This window comes from Cyanistes caeruleus, chromosome 14 (assembly GCF_971803275.1).
Source record: "Cyanistes caeruleus chromosome 14, bCyaCae1.hap1.1, whole genome shotgun sequence".
Taxonomy (NCBI): Eukaryota; Metazoa; Chordata; class Aves; order Passeriformes; family Paridae; genus Cyanistes; species Cyanistes caeruleus.
The window spans coordinates 10,900,174-10,916,796 of NC_141714.1; positions in this window are offsets into that span (position 1 = coordinate 10,900,174).

A 16,623-nucleotide genomic window follows, 5' to 3' on the forward strand; every position below is an offset into this window, starting at 1 on the left:
TTGAGAGCAACCATTCCATGTTTTTGTTTGTTTTGCTGGTTTCTTTTTAAAAGGAGAAGCACTAAGAATAGCTGTCCACAGAGGAGAAAATGAGGAAAACTTTGCCCTTCACAGCATCTCTGCTTTCCTCTGTGGGGTTCCTTCTGCCCTGCCTTTATCAGGAGAATTGTTTCTACACACATGGATTATTTTCATTCACCTGATGAGAGCTCTGGGAGTGGAGATCACTGTCCCTGATCGGGACAGAACTGCAGTTCTGCTCTGCTGTGTGGCACTGCAGGACCTCAGTCCTTTTCTGGCCACTGAGTTCCCCTGTCAAGGGACCTGTGCACTCCCTGCAGAGGAGGCAGCAGTGCAGAGCTGCCACACAACCAAGTGCAGGGAAAGCAGGTCCTCCCCAGACACAGCTGCACTCTGAATAACAGATTCTCCAAATTTATGTCTGCTATTGTTTGCCTTCTTTATCTTCCTTATATATCTTGTTTCCATTTTATATCTCTAGGAATATTCTGTGATATGATAAGGGATCAGAAGAACTTTCATCAAGGGATCCTTGGATCAGAGGAAAGGTCGTTATTGATCTCACTTTGATCAGTTTACTGAAGGGAGATGCTGACCCTACATAAATATTTAATGGTTCTGAGGAATAGCCAAAAGAACCTTTGTAAATGTTTTATGGTCTAATGGAATTTTCTGAGACCACTCTATTTCCAAAGCTGCTGTCCCCCTGTATTTGTACTCCAAAATTCAATATAGACAACACTTGCTCACCAGGTTTTCTTAAAACATTAAAAATTAAAATTATGTAGCTTAATGAAAAAACAGCTTAATTTCACAGCTAAATAAGGAAAACAGAGGTTTACAGAAGCACATACATGGCTAGGCTGATTTAAAGTTTCCTGTGCGTGCATTTCCATGACAATGAGGCTACATGAATATTCAAAACGAAAAAGTTAGTGATGATAAAAGTGAGCAAAATATCAGTACCATCTGCTCACTTCTAATGCCCAAAGAAATGACAACCTAAAATTAACCAAAGAAAATGAGCTGCTAAATAACCTTTCTCCCCCTCCCAAATCTTAAAGCCTGCATATTTCAGCACAGAATTTGATCTTTACTTCTTCATTGTTCCCTACTGTAATATTTATATTTCAAAATTTTCTTTAACTGAAACTCTTGTATTAGCACAGTTAAAATTATTGGAACTTAATAAAAACACAGTAAAATTCTGCTGCTATTACTAGTCTCCAGTACTGAAACTGCTGTAGCTGAGGAGACTAAATAACCATACTGCCAACAATTTATTAAGATTTTTAGCCTGAATTTTGCATATCAACTTTCACTTTTTCCAGTCTAAGACTAGCTACTCTGTGCTCAGAAATTTCCCATAAATGTCAACAGAGGAGCAAAAACAATGCATCTATATTATGTTAAAAATAATTTGTTTTCAAGTCCGGGCATTAAACCAAAAATTAGTTCTAACTCTAAAAGCAGAATTTTCAAATTTTTGTCTTAGTTTTGAATCATGGATGTCGATTCCTTATTTCCCATCCCCAAAAAGGAAAAGACACAACCAAGCAAACCCCAAGTCTTTAAGATCTGTTCTACAAGGAGGTCTATGTAGATCTCGGTGCAGTGTTTGTTTCCTTGTGTATCTTACACATATAATGGTATCTGAAATCCTGATACAAAGAACTGCTTGGCACAAGCTGATAATGCACCAAGAGTACTTGTCTCTGACAGGAATATGTTACAGTGGCTTGGCTGGATTACATATGGAAGATGCTGATACCAGTAGTCAATAATCTTCCACCACCAGTTTCTCTGATGCTGTGGATATGGTTTGGATTTTAGTGTCCCACCAGAACCAATGGATAATACTGAAGGAAAAATTAACCCCTTCAACTTATTAGAAATATTTCAGCTACTGGTATTTTGTTTTAGTGCTGGCAGGGAGTGTTGTGTCATTCAATACACACAGAGTGGAAAAACATCCCTCATTCTGAAACAGCTCACTGCTATCCCACCCACTCTCAGCAAGGTGGCTTACAAGTGGCAATATCTATGAGATAGCTTATCACCCAGATTTTCAGTACTCAATAAAGGATTTTTCTGGGAAAAGCAGGTCAGGAGTGTTCAGGAAACTTTTGTGTCTTTTCACATCACTGTAAAATGAAGACGATGTTGAAGAGCTTACTTCCAGTTTCCTGCTATTTAGACTAAAGGGACAGAGGGGGACAAGGCTGAGCCTCAGAAATTCAAAACGTTGGGAAATGGACATAAGACATGGAATAAATGTCAAATCAATCAAAAGAAAATGGCCAGAGTGAAAGAGGATATTTTGGAAAAGGCAACAGCATTAGTTTATGACCAAAACCGAGAACGCACTCTCATTTTTACAGACACACTTATGTGATTTTATATCACATGAGCCTGAAAACATACAGCTATATGTGAATTTAGTTTATATAAATTATCTCATTGATAGCAATGGAATTATTGATATGAGGAATATATTCCTGGTTGTACAGTCTGAGCCAGCATGCAGTGAATGTGTTTCCAGTTACTGGCTGAGCTGAGCACTGAAACCCTCACTGTTCAATAGGATCCTGGTGAGGAGACTTGCATCAGGAGCCTCATTCCCTTATTTTGCAGTATATAAATCTATGTTAATGCTGTAGATGTTAATCAAGTTGTGCTGTTCTTGCTGCTACATTTTTAAAGTAAGAACATCAGATAGTTATACCCACAAAATACTTTTATTTGAGAATTTTAAAAAAATTTAATATAGAGATTTTGAAGCCTCAGTGAAAATTAAAAGCTAATACCATTAAATGGCTGAGAGTGATTACTTTTGCAAATAATGTGGATTATGCTAGTTTTTAGTATAGAAATAAAGTGAATAAAACTGTGGTTATAATTTCATCTTGGCAATATAAATAGGATAGACAGATGCTTGATATTGTACAGTAATTATAGATGGCTGAACCGAGAATAAACCGATTTGTAGATAGTGGTTTCTGATTTTGAAGGCTGTTTTTAAATCTGTGGTTAGGGTTTTGTCTTATTGCCAAGGACATGAGTTAAATATTAAGTATAAAGTACAGTGGTGATTTCTGAACTTGACTTTTAAACATAATATGCAAGCATACTGATAAGTCATGGTCAAACAACATGACATTTACAAAATTGAAAGAGATAGGGGTGGGAGTGTAATGAGATTATAAATTTATCTGATAATCAGAATCATGGAGTGTTACTAAAAGGAAGAAATGACCACAGAATCTTTGCCAGTATTCTGTGCTGTAAAAGGACAAAAGGGAAGGAGAAAACCTTTGACACATTCCTGAAACTCAAAGCTGTCTAGCACGGTAACTTTGTAAAGCTGTAGGCTCTGCAATTGATATTCCATAGCTCTCTTAGCAGATGTAAGAAAAAAAAAAAGATGTAGTACTATGGAAAAGTGAGAGGGAAGAGACAGAATGGCATTGATGTGATCAGCTTTAAGGGCATTTCACTTGAAAGAACACCTGAGGCAACAGAAGCAGAAGGGGCAATAAATAATTCAGCAACAAAATTACATTTCAAAACAATGAGGTTGTCTTTCCATTTTCCCTTTCAATGAAAACTGCTTTCAAAGAACTTTCTGCAGAAATAGCTGCAGATACTTCTGCTGAAAAAGACTCTCATCCACTCATATTTGGTGAAACCATGCAATCCTTATGCAGAAAGCTGCCCAGTGAAAGGACAGCAGTCTAGAATTAATCTTTCTTCATGAGGAATTGACGTGTCAGACACAACCCAGTGCTCTCAGGCCAGACCTCAGCTGGTAGCAATTGTCATAAGTTGTCTGACTTCAGTGGAGCTCTGAGCAGTTACACTGGGGAGCAGTTATCCCTGGAGAATTGTGAAAGGTTTTGTTAAAGTCAAGTTAATGAAAATGTAAGTTCAGCACACCACAAACTGACACACGGGAGAAGGGAAGCATGTTTATCAGCTTGACTTGGCTGCACTGGGAGTGAAAAGCACAGCCTTTTCAATCACTGGAGAGTGTGTGCAGCAGATAAGTCTGTACTGTATGGAGAACTGGAGAAAGCATGTGGAGGATTTTAAATAGCATACAAAAAACTTAATTTAAAAGACAAAAATAATTTTAGTTAAAAAATGAGTTGCTGGATCGCTATCAGGGTTTACACTGATTTAAACAGAACTTAGGATATGGCAGATGAACAGGACAGCCCAAATTTTAATTTAAAGCATGTGAGTTACCCACAGGAAGGTGCACCTGCCCTTAATCAGAACTAAGCAGTAAGCAGTGCAGGTGACATAAAAAAATGGGGTAAACCCACCCCTTTTTACCCTTCAGTGAGTCCTGCAGGACAGCTTGTAGTCTGCAAGGTCACACATAACTTATTGAGCTGTTAATTGTCTTTGGCCCCATGCTTTAGTCATAGTGTCACAACATCAGGACTTTGCTGGTTATGAAGGCCAGTGCTGGAAGTGTTTGACCTTGCTTGGCCATTGCTGCTCACCACTGTCGTTTTCTTCCCCCCTTTGCTAAGCCGATGCAACTATTTGTGGGGATGACCTCTAAGAAAGACTATTTTAGCTTTCAGGGAACAAGCTATAAACTAGGTCTCTGACAGAGACTGTGAAAAAAACCCCCAAATCCTGCAACATTTTCTTCTTAATCCTAATTTTCAAGTCCTACAGCCAAAGCCTTACAAAGAGATGAATCACCACATCTGATAGGACAGTAACCTAGAGGAGGTGGAAAAGCAAGAAGGAGAATGGAAAAGGGGACAGGATAAAACGAGAATTATTTAGTATGGCTTTGCTGCCAGGGAAAGCACAGCAAAGACCTGCTGCAGCTTTGGTGCTCAGCCTATGTACTTCTGTATCAAATGTGAATTTACCAAGCTTTGGAAGGCAAAGATCTCACTGAGGCTGCAGATGGTTAGAGAGAAAAATAAAAGAAAGCAGAGATAATTGGAGAAAAGCACCAATTTCCTGTTTATAAAGTTAAGATATATTGAACGTTTTCTACTTTTTTTGTTCACAGACTGCTAGGAGAGAGACAGCCTTAGATTTGCAGATGTCTTAAAATTGAAATACACTTTCAGATGAATAGCATATATATTTCAGGCGTGCATTCCAGCTCATTCCTAGTTTGATGCTTTCTTACATCTCATTTGAACAAAGGTTCTAAAGATCTTCTGAATGCATCTCTGTGTAATATTAAAGAAAGCAGAAGGAAAAACCCACAAAAACCTTGGCTAGCTTTTCAAGACACAAATTCACTTAACTTGATCCTGAAAGAGTCCCTAGTGAGGCAATTCCCAAGAGGTTTCCTAATGTTTCTCATATCTTTAAGGAACACAGTATTCTGGTTTAGTATTCTGGTTTAGTATTCTGGCTTAAAATAGAATGAAATCTCCTCACAAAATTCTCATTTCTGGTTGTGTCTACAGATTTTCTTGCCACATAATCCTATGAAACCATAACGGGCTTCTGTCATCAACTTGCTTCTATCAATTAACAGATTCTTCTCACCCTTATACAGGGATTTATTATCATGTACAAGGTGTACTGTACTTAACAGAAGAGATTACAGATAAGAGTACAAGGAAAAAGAGGGTAAAAGGGGATGAAACATTCAAACCCTTGTAGAATTCCAAGGGATGTCAATAGGAGCCTTTCCAGGTTTAGTGGAGTGTGAGCTATGCCCTTATTTATCTGACATTTCTCTGAGCTGCAAAATTGCCTGTAGTTACAAGTATTCACTAAAATTCTGCCTATTTAGAACAAGGACTGAATGAAGGATTATATAGTTATATTTACACAAGTACTATTTTATGTATATCATCATATTGGAAAATAAGATGAATTATTGATAGTTGATGAGGTTTGACTAAGATGATTTGCTCTTGAGGATAGGAACACATGCAGTTGCTAGAACAACAGAGCTCTCCTACATTAAGTACTCTAAGCTTCTAAAACTAAGCTCCAGTACATTACAATTAATACCTGAGGGCTCACTTCATTCTGTTCAGTGGAATCAAGTCAATATTGTTCATGAGGTGAACAGAAGTTACATGTGACATTGTTAAACAACCAAAATTCACTGAAGTGGGTCAGGAATGATTCATTTGCATAACTAAAAGCATCCTTTTTCTGAAGGCAAACACAGCTATGGAGCCTGGAAGGTCAGCTGCCCTGTTAGAGCACATGGTGAGTATCTAACAGGACAGCAAGGCCACCTGCTTACCTCACACAGTTCACTAAAGCCTTCTGCAGAGAGCCAGGCTGTTCCCCAGGGCAGGGCTATTCCATGGTGCTCCAGCTGCCAGGGATCTGAGAACATGACCAGCCCAAATGTCACTGCAGTACATCGATTCATTCATTCATTCAGGCTCAGGCTATGAGCTGCTTTCAGCTCCTGGAAATTCTGATTGTGTCTGGGAGGAGGACGCTAATGCCACAGCATCCTCTGAGAAGGTTTTACCATTCCTGTGACTCTGCTGTGAAATGCCAGGTGGTGTTCATCCCCCAGCCCATCTCTCTGTTCTGCCTACCACTGAAGGGAAAAGACTCACATGGCACAGAATCCTTATGTGAAAGCTAATGCTGTATAAAGCAGCTGGGCTAGTTCCATCCAGGCCACTTCCAGCTTCAGTGAGTGCCAGTAGGAAACTGCAAAATGGGCATGAAATTAAATCCTAATATTCTCCACATATTGGTAAGGCTGTTCCTTTTAAGTTGAACCCCAGATTTGCTCCCACTTTCATTGCAATGTATCTCAACCACCGCTACTTGTTTCCAAGTTAAACATCTTCTACATCTAATCAAGGCAGAGAGAACAGACTCTCCAGACAGCAGCCCCTTCCTTAGGTAGCTAACTAGGAGTGTGAGACAAACATCTCCCACAGAGACCTTTCTCCATGCACTTTCAAAACACTGGAATACAGAGAGACATGAGTACGACTATTAAAGAAATAATACTTTTTATATAGTTCAGTGTACTGGATTGTTGTTATTATTATTTTTCTGAAGCCATGATTCCAATCCATAAGGAAGGCACGGCCTTCTTGGCTAGATATTATACAAACACATTTAGCATCCTTTAATTTATTATACAAACAGTTATACAATTATCTATATTTATTATACAAACAATTAGCATCCTTAAAGCTCTCCTTGTCTGAGAATACAAATGATCTAGGAATGTAGAGTATGAATGCCCAATATAAAAATTACAGCAGCCAAAGAACTGAGTGAGAGTTTGGGGTAAAATAATTGGAATGGAACTATTCTTAGCTGGTCTGGAGTAGGGATTAGCATAGCACTTGTTATGAAGCAGTATGGCTCTGTACAAATCAGGAAAATGGAGGCTGGGTTCTCTAAGAGATAGAAATGAGTCAGAAAGTTTCCATCTATTAAAAAAAAATTAAAAACCTGTAACTTCTGAAAAAAAAAATAATTATTTCACAGGTAAAATGAGTTCCATAACCTGTTTCAGAGTGTGCAAGACTCAGCAGTCCTTGAAGCTCGCTTTTCCTAAAGGAGTATATTCCTTGATTGTCTTTAAAGGAACAGGAAGGAAGGAAGGAAGACCAGAGTATCATAGGATCTTTGTCTCTCTCTTCATCCTTTAAGTCCTTAAAGACTATCAAAACTCAAGTGGACAAAGCCCTAAGTAACCTGATCTGACTTTGAAATTAACCCTACTTTGAATAGCAGTTTGGAATAAATAATCTCCAGAGGTTTCTTCCAGCTTTGTTTTCATGATTTCTATGGTCTATGAAGACATTTTTCAATGAACTTTATAATTCTGCAAACTAAGGGCCTTAATCAAACCCACAGGATAGGATACCAACATAACTCCCCCTCCCCCCCAAAAAAGAAATATCCTTATGTCAGGAAAATAAGCAAGTACCTTTCAACCACAGAAGCTACAGTTAAGATGGGGATAGAAATCAATTTCCTAATGAGAAAATGAACCTTCTACTACCACTTTCCAAAGTGGATATGTCACTGAAACAATAAACTTTGACATTAGCATAAAACAGGGAAAGAAAATTTAGTTATAGCTGGGCAAATTTTGCTGCTACTGCACAAAGTACTATGGAATCATGGAAAACAAGTTCTTGGCATTTATGGCTGCTTTTCAACACCAAGCTAAAACCACTAACTTGCTTGATACATCTATTCCAAAAACCTGAAGAGACAATTTGTAGTTCTAGTAAAGATTAAATAATTACTTTCTGAGCCTTAGCCAAACTTTATACTAAGCACAGCATAACTCTGCAGTTTTCAGTGCAGCAGCATTATGTTAAACTAGGGATCGACACATCTTAAAGGTTAACACAGGCTAGGGGTAAACACAGAGGTCAGTCAGCCAGGAACCAGAGGGGGGTTTCCAGCATAGGATACAGCAAAATATCCTCCAACTATTGTTTTAAAAGGTTAATCAACCTGACCTCTGCAAAGTTTCTGCCAGGTGTCTCTCTGCAGCCTCCTGAAGCACCACAGTGCATGTGCAGTGTATATTGTCCCTTCAGACTGGCACCATCTCAGCCAGACAATGCAGAGGCTGAGCACTGCCCATTGGCTCCGTGCTAGGAAGATGAAGAAATGAGGCTATAGAAAAGTTACTGTTAAATGTAGTTTAAACAATTTCACTTCATTCTAAATGTCAGCTTGAAATTTTCTGGAGCTTTAATCTGCCAAGTGTATGCAGGCTGGTGATTTCAGCTGAATGATTCCCAAGCTTTATTGTTCCAATCTTATTTTTAAGCATGTACCTTGTTGGTACAGGCCAAGAACACCCACATGGATGAGGTGGGTGGGTGCTTCTCTTTGCTAGCTGAAAACTGATAAATAGGTTTTATTTCCTTTGATGCTCTACTTGTATTATTGTAAATCCCACTCAGCTTTGGAAAAGAAGAGACAGTGCAATTATACTTCTAAAAGAGTAGAGGATTTGCTAGGGAATTTAGTACAGCTGTGGGAGGCCAAATACTTCAAAATATTCTCTATGAGGCTGATAGAGTATTATACTGGAAAGGTAGCAATAAAAATGCTCAGAAGAAAAATGGGAGGAAATTAAAAGAAGCTGAAATGTCACCTGGCAAACCTGAAATGATTCTGCAAACAAATGCTGACCCTTGAGAACACAGATCCTTTGGGAGTGGAACTCCAGGCTCTTTGGTATTTTACGTGAGGCCATGGAAATTAACTTGAGTACCCATATCTGGTCTTGAGTAAGAGGTCTTGCTTCCTCCATACAATGAGAATTATTTATTTTATATATCATTCTTACCAATTTCAGGAAGAGAGAAATCCCAACACATATGGAAGGGCGATTTCTCTCCACACTGGACAGCTGTTGTTTGCCCTTCTAGGTGGACATAATCATGTTCGGCAGGGTAACTTTAAATAGATGCTCCAGAGTACCCTGGGAGGGTGATCCTGCTGGGGGATCTGTAAATTTGTGTGGTGACATCCCATGGCTATGTTTCTTTCTCAGCATCACTGCCTGCTTTTCAAGATTCTGTTGTTCCTTGAGGGCCTCACTGCTGATTGGAAGGCACAGATACTTTAGGGAAGAATTGTTCCCCTTCTAAACTTTGCTGTGTATATATGTCTAAAACCCCAAATTAAGACTGAATCTGAATTTTTTTCCTTACGTCACTGCAGAGATTTTACAGAACCAAAGCACAAGGTTTGAAAACAACAACAAAAAAGGCCAGCAGAGAGCTGTGTGAGTCAGAGAACTGGCAGCATGATGTGAGACTGTTCATTCCAACCCAGAGGGACAAACCAAATAGAGTACCTGAAGGTCACCTCTATATGCTGGATCTCAGCTGACCTCTGTGAAATGGATCTTTGTTCTCAGCCATGGGTCAAGTGAATGGAGGGCCATCCAGAAACAACTCACTGTTTCTGAACACAGCATTGTCTGCATGAGGCATCTTTGTGTCCATTTTTTTAAAGACAGCTTCCCAGGACTATTTGTCTGTCAGATTCTCCATCCAAACCAACAGCAGAACTATGGCAATATTTAGGAAGGGATATTCAAGTTTGAATCCAGCCCTGGTGGCTCTGGGATATGCCAACCAGTTAAACAATTTGCAAATTAATGTCACTAAATTGTTCAGTTACTCTTTCTCTATCACTTCCCATTCCACCTCCTTAATTTATGCTCACTATTGTTACTTGTTACAGCAGGAAGTCCGACATCCTGGCACACAGCTGCTGTCTCTCTTAGCTGAAACAGAATCTGCTGCTTCTCCTAGTTCCTTGAATGTTTTTATAGACTGCCCCAGCCTTTGATGGAGTACAGCAGGCTCCCTTTGCTAGTGCAGACACATGCTGTTGATAAGCTGTGCCAGCACTGAATAAAACATCTCCTCTTCCTTTAAATACTCCACAGTAACTCTGAGCAATGGCATGAAATTAATTTAAATATAGATAGAAAATTTTGCCTTATATTTTTTATGGAACTAGATTTCTTAATGTTATCAATGAATTAATGTGTCCATTAACACTTAAGCTAACAACATGAAAACTGCAGTTCTCTTCATGCATTAACTTAAACTACCCTGAAATAATCAGCCCTGATACTGGGATACAGTATCACTTGGGTTGTCCTTTTTTTTTATGTTAAAGGACAGATGATAGAATCCTCTTACAGTTTCATTTATGCTGTGAAATACTGTCCTTCGCAGATAATTTAATCATTTTTCAGTATGAGTAACAATCATCTGCATGATGAAGATCCATGTCTGCTTGTGTATCTGTACTAAGCCTGGCTACATCAGGCTTCATTCTTCAGATGAGTCTTTGAAATGAAATTGAAAATTATGGCAATTCTTATTAGCAGTGATGGAACATGGATTTTTGCCTTTAATTTTGCCTTCCCTGAGTAGCTACTCAGGGAAGTGTGAAAGTGATTATGTAATGGAACTCATGAGCAGGGTAAATGCTGAAACAGTACAGTGGATTGTTGTTCTGCAATTCCTGTTATGCATTCCCCATTGAAACATGGGGATAAAAAAAATTCACAGAAAGTACTTGGTATATGGAACTGAAAATTATTTAATAAAATAGTATTGAAAAGTTCTTACCTCAGCATGTCCTTATACAAAGTGGGCAAGTATCACCAACCAGCAGTAGAGAAATGGCATCCATAACCTCAGGGAGAAATGGCACACACCATGACTGACATGGAAGGGAGCATTCCACAAGGGCTGCACCAGCCTCTTCAAAATACTAACATTAATACAACTTTCAGTGATGTTTCCAGGGATCTCCACTTACAGAATACAGCAAGCAGATTTGTAGATCAAACAGAATGAACTGGTAAGGTTTTCAAGTAGGGGCTAAATTTATTAAAAGATCCTCAGCCTAAATCGCCTACTGCTGTAGGAAATTCTGGGTGCTCTTACACATATAGGAAATTATTACATACCAAAGACAAGAGAATCAAAAATCGAGGGAAATATTCAGATTTTCTCCTGATCATAATCCCCAAGAAAAGTTCAGATGGAAAAATTCAGATCCAGGTACTACTCTGCTTCCTAGGGCAACTTCCACACTATTTCTCATTCTTGCTTCTATGGCTTGCAGGAGTCATCCCAGAAAAGTGATTTTTCATGACAGCCAAATTCAGAGAGAGGGGATTCTCAAACGAGAATGACTAAACCTCATTTATGTACATTTAAAATAAAAGAAAGTTGATGTCAAAACACCTCTAAGAACCTACTGGCCACTTAAATTAAGGATTAAATTTAAGGATTAAGATTAGTCCATTATAAAGCTGAAAAATTTGCATGATCATTTAGATTTAATAGAGTGTATAAAATGATTTATGAAGTTAAATAATAGATTTTGGTCCATGCAAAGTATAAAAAACAAGAGAAACAAAGAAATAAGATATGCAAATCCCCAGAAGCTACTGATGGCTCACCTTGCCTTGCATTTTGAGTTACCACCTAAGCCTGTGGAAAATGAGTTTACCTACTGCTGCTTTGAGTGGGGCATCATTTTACGCTTCTTTTGCAAAGCTGACAAGTCACCACATCATCTGTAAATGGCAAATTGGACTGAATGTATTTATCATAGGGATGTTTTCCATTAGCCCATCCTTCAGGAGGCAAATACAATTACACATATTGAATATCACTACTGGGAGGTCAACGCATTTTAGCAAGAATAAAAATAAATCCTCATTGCTCTGGTAGGGAAACGGACACCCTGTCTTGCCAACTGCTTCCCTGTACCAGTGAGCAGATGTAATTTGTCCATTTAGGGCCAACTTTATCTGACATACTTCCTGATCAGCTAGATCAGGAATTAATTTGTAAACCTGGAATAAGACTGGCCAAGTTTTTTCCAAGAGGTAGCTTGGTGTTTCCAGGATCTGGGATTTATATGGACTCTTCACACATCACCAGGTCCTCTGTTCCAAACAAAGGTGTGCACTGTTGATTATCTGTGTAATTTTGCCCCTTACAGGCTGGAAAAAGAACAAATGTTGTTGAAGCTGTATGTGTGATTTCAGTTACCATGAATAAGGTGGTAATTTATCCATCATGATACTTTAACAAGCATACATTTGATGGATGATATGACTTATTATACACATTAAAAACTCCTAATGATATTTCACACATCTTCTGTCTGAGATTCTGAAGCAATCTACCTCATAGCTATGATTAGAAAATGTTGCATCAGGAAGAGCCCTAGAAATACAACTTATCATAAACAGATCAACAATCTCTTAAATTTTTTTCATGAAAAGGGATTCAACTTGCATTCAGCTTCTCTTTTTGTTAAGCGTTTTGATGTGATTGTGAAACTGGCAATGTACTGAAGGCTGAAATTCTGTGATGACTCATTACTGCTACAAAGATTAAAAGAGAACAGAAAATAGAATAATTCTTACAACACTTTCATAACAGTCTTTTTGTTGTGATACGAACAGAGGTTGAAAGAAATTCTCATGATACAAATTGTAATGAACATCTGCAGCTATTACAAAATTGGCCTGTTTCTGCATCTCTGAGTGGTTTCTCTGTTTTTTTCTCAAAAGGCAATGACAAATTAATCTACTAAAATTGTAGTCTTTTAGAATTACCTGCATTTTCTTTGCTAACTTAAGAAATCAGAAGCTGTATATGACTTACTGACTGTATCACTAGCATTTTAGTATAATAAATGGCATGATGATTGAAGAAAGCAGAACTGTGTTGTGTGAAGCTCTACACATATCAATCACAAGTGGTAATCCCACTTTTCTCAATGCTAGAAAAATCTGTCTCATTAGTGTCAGTCTCCTTATTTTTATTACATTTAAATCATTTTTCTATAAGCAAATGAAAACTGCTCTGTACTTAGTAAACTATTGTTGCAGACAGCAAGGCAGACAGCAAAAGGCTTGAGGATACAAAAAAATAGCAGAGCTGAATCTAGGCTAGTGAAAACTTTGTCAGGTGATCATAAAAGAGAGCAAATGAAGGAGCTGAGAAAGTGTGCTGAAAAGCAATAATTTTGGGTATGCATAGATAGACTTAAGTCTACTGTGGACTCTGTAGGCAGCCAGAAGTATCTCAACAAGGGTTTAATGTGGACACAGATGATAGGATGGGGACTGTGTTGAAAATGCTCTCCTTTGGGAGATGGGAGACTCCCAGACCAAGTCTGAGATTTACTTACTAACCAAGAGAGGATGTTTCCAGAAGATTCTTCACCCCTGTAGTCTAAGCAACAATGAAGTTGCAATTTTGAAATTTAAGTAAAAAACTAATTGCATATTTAGTGGTTATAGGCAATATAAAAGACTGAACAAGTCTGGAAAACAGGTATTTCACTATTCAACTATATAATTTAATAGGGTAATTTCCTAGCACAAAATTGTTTTCTTCCTGTGCCTCAGCATGAATGCTACAATAAGAGACTCAAATCTTTACCTTCATATGACTAAATGGACATATCAACAAGTCCTGGGGAACTTAACAGAATTCACCTTGGTATAATTTACTCTAAATTTGTTTCACAACTTAAAAATACATATTTGATGTGCTACATTTAAGAATAAAGTGCAAGAAAATGTGTGTACTCAATCAAGAATTTAATGGAAGAGCCATTTTTTCTTCTGAATTGCACATGAGTGGGTAATTATCTACAACAAGCAATTTTTGTCTGCTTGTATACAGAACAATACTGAATGCTACAATACTTCTCCATCTCCAGCATCAATTTATGTACATAATAAGAAGCAGAAAAACAGTCATTGTGGCTGGTGTTTTTTACAACAACAATTGGCTCATTAACATTAAGTAGATCTTTCTGACCTAAGCATGAATGAAAAATAGGCAAACAACTAGGATGACAAGGTATGTGTAGATCCATCCTGTGCCAGGAAACACAGAGGGCTCAAACAACTCCTTGCTAAAACTCATGTTCTCTACAGACTGCTCTGGAGCAAGACTGAACAGCAAAACAATTTAGGTGACACCAAATAGAATCTAACTGGATGGGAAACAGCCCATACCCATAGAAGTTATGTGCCAAGCAAACAGAAAATAGACAAAAGCAGTCTGTTTTCCTGATTAACTGTCTATGACAATGTTTCATCAGACTTACAGCTATAATAAAAAATAAGTTGCTCACAGCTTTGATGGCAGCTCAGACAGTTGGCATTGGTCTGTTATTGGGAACACTCAGTGGTGCTGCTATTGACTATTTAAATAGCAATGGAGTGAAAATATTAGTGGAGTTTATTACTGAGGCAGGAAGAAAAGAATACTACAGAGGTGTAATAGAAGTCTTTGTTTATAGTAAAGTATCTCAAGGCACTGCCTACACCCCACAAGTAGCTCTGAGAAATGAGGATTCGATCAAATTCTTAAATCTCCAGTAGATTAAGTGAAAAACATTCAGAAATCTTTGTCTCCTTGTTTCTATTTTGAGCACCTTGAAAATCTGATTCCCAAAAATACACAAAAATCTGAATTACATCAAAAAGTCTTTTGAAGCAGGTGTTAAAATCTGGAAAACCAAGAAAAAACAATAGGATACAAGTAAGAACCATTTCTTCAGAAATTCCATTATACCAACTGGAAACACAAGCAGTGGAAAATCCTACTAAGATATGCACATTAGGGAAATGCTTAACAGTTTCCAAAGTTAATAGGAAGTAGCTGTAGTGAGATAATGCATAAATGGAAATAATGCATAAGATGATCATTTTTACAGATAAGATTTTTCCTATGCTATTTTTGGATGAATTGGTAAATTGCTTTTCACTATGAGTAATAACTGCTCATGCCATATCATATCACAGATTAATTGTAGTGCAGTTGATTAATTTTTTCTCCTCTTTACCAACCAAGCAATAACTGAAGCTGATGAAACCAAAGTAACAAGCTGCCTTAAACCTGTCCTCAAGTGTGAAATGAACTGCCCTTGATACCAGCATTCTTTCATTTAGGAGAAACTTTCAGTAATATGCATCTACTTCATTGCATTTTTTAAACATCATTTCTCCTGGTTGAGGGATCATTCATTCAACCAAAACACTGTGCTGCTACACCTGGTAAGTATGCATATATGCCTTGTTTTTACAGCATCAAGAATTCCATACCCAGTCTCCCTTACTCCTCTGACTCAAGCTGTATTAGCATTGAGCCCCAGGGTTATGTGATGGATGCATTAACTGGCAATTAGACGACAAGAATCAGCTTCTACAGCATGCTCTGGAAATGTCCAGCCAGTTCTGCTACTGGGAACTCTGAAGAAAGCAACGTTTCAGAAAAAAAAAGAGAATTCTGCAATGAAATTTCATATTTTTCTTAGCATTTTAGAAAGTGTAAGGTTTAGCTTTTGCTATGGTTTGGACAACATTTGTAGGCACAGCTAAGTCACACAGATCTTTACATAACCCTACATAACCCTTATGGATCTGTGAGGAGGAGGCCTTTTATATATTGTTCATAGTGTTAAGCTGATACTCTGTCAATGCAGTGTATATATAAATACACACACAGCTGGTGAAAATGCTCAGGGTACTTGGCAGTTACTGAAAACATATAAGAGCATAAGGAAATAAGCACTATCAGTAGATGAAGTTTTCACTAATTTGTTTGTACAAGCCAGTGTATCTCCAGCCAGAATATGTACATGCTGACGCACAGGGCACTGAGAATCATCTACTGCAAAACTGAAGATAAATGACATCTTTGTGACTGAATCTTAATTTGTTCTGTGATTCAAAGTCACGCTCAAAATTATGCTTGCAATTCATTAATTTGAAGGCTGGAAAGTATTATTAAGGAGAAATTTGCATACAAAAGGTGTTGATTTTTAAATGCTTATGACAGAAAAAATAATGAGTATACAAATAACAAATCTTGCATGAATATGCATATGGCTTAATGGCACCGCTACTTAATCTTTTCCCCAAATGTACAAACCAAGGAGGCTTACAGGTGGCTCTCAGTAGGCTGTGATTTCACCTAAATTAGAAGATTTAAAACTTGTTTTGCAAACCTGGAGATGTTTGGTAGTTAGTGCTCAATTAGTTCTTACCCAGTCTTCTAAGAGATGCCTACGGAGAGT